Below are 1,151 nucleotides of genomic sequence, written 5' to 3' on the forward strand. Positions count from 1 at the left end.
CTGCACGTGGGCTTTCTCTAGTTGTGGTGAGCGGGGGCTACTTTTCGTTGCAGTGCACGGGCTTCTCATTGCACTGGCTTCTCTTGTTGCAGAGCATGGGCTCCAGGCACGCGGGCTTCAGTAGTTGTGGTGCGTGGGCTTCAGTAGATGTGGCTCGCGGGCTTAGATGCTCTGCGGCACGTGGGATCTTCCCAGACCAGGAATCGAACCCGTGTCCCCTGCATTGGCAGGCAGATTCTTATCCACTGTGCCACCAGGAAAGCTCTCTGCTGGCACTTAAATACTTCATTACAGCCTGCGAGAACTGAGTCTTCTTTTGTTCAATTTTTCATATAAACAGTCACATTTCCTATTCCTCCTCCTCACTGCCCACCCCAGTTGGGTTTTTTTTTCCCCCAGTGACCCAGGCTGATCTGAGAGGGGTGCAGGAGGGAGAAAAACCCCAGAGCCGTCACTTCCAGGAGGTGGGGTGGCGTGTGGGGCACAGGAGACATTATTTCTTCAGGTTCATGATCTTTTTGGTGGCACCAAATATCTCACTTTAGAAAACCTTCTTATCATGTGATCTGTGGATCTGAAGCATCCCCAAACTGAGCTGATGTGACAGACAGACAGATATCGTGGTGGAAGAGGCCAGGGGAGGGGAGGCAGACAGGAAAGTGGACGGAAAGCAGGAAAGAGAATGGAGGGAAGAAAGGGCTTGGCTTTGGGTTGTCACCTGACAAAGACAGAAAGATACCCCAATGGCCTTGGCTTCTTATGGTTTGAGAACAAGTTACTCTTCCTAAGATGCAGCCAACGAGGAGGATGTGAAAGGGCAACGTGAGGGGCTTACCCTGAATCCACAAGACAAAATGATAATGGTCACACCAATGTTTGGGTGTCTCTTTCGACTGGTCAAACCATGCACCCGACCTGGAAGGCCCTGTAGGAGACAGGTGGTCCAAAGAACCAAGACATCAATATGTCACTAGTTTACTCTTCAGAATTCCCAAGGAATGCCAAGTTACTTGGGAACCAAGCGAATGGGCAAGCTAAAACGTAACGCAGTTACAGTCATAAGCTTTGTCTCTTTAGTCTTAATAAGAAGAATAGCAGGGGCTTCCCTGGTGGCGCAGTGGTTGAGAGTCCGCCTGCCGATGCAGGGGATG

The sequence above is a fragment of the Physeter macrocephalus genome, chromosome 18, assembly GCF_002837175.3.
Source record: "Physeter macrocephalus isolate SW-GA chromosome 18, ASM283717v5, whole genome shotgun sequence".
Taxonomy (NCBI): Eukaryota; Metazoa; Chordata; class Mammalia; order Artiodactyla; family Physeteridae; genus Physeter; species Physeter macrocephalus.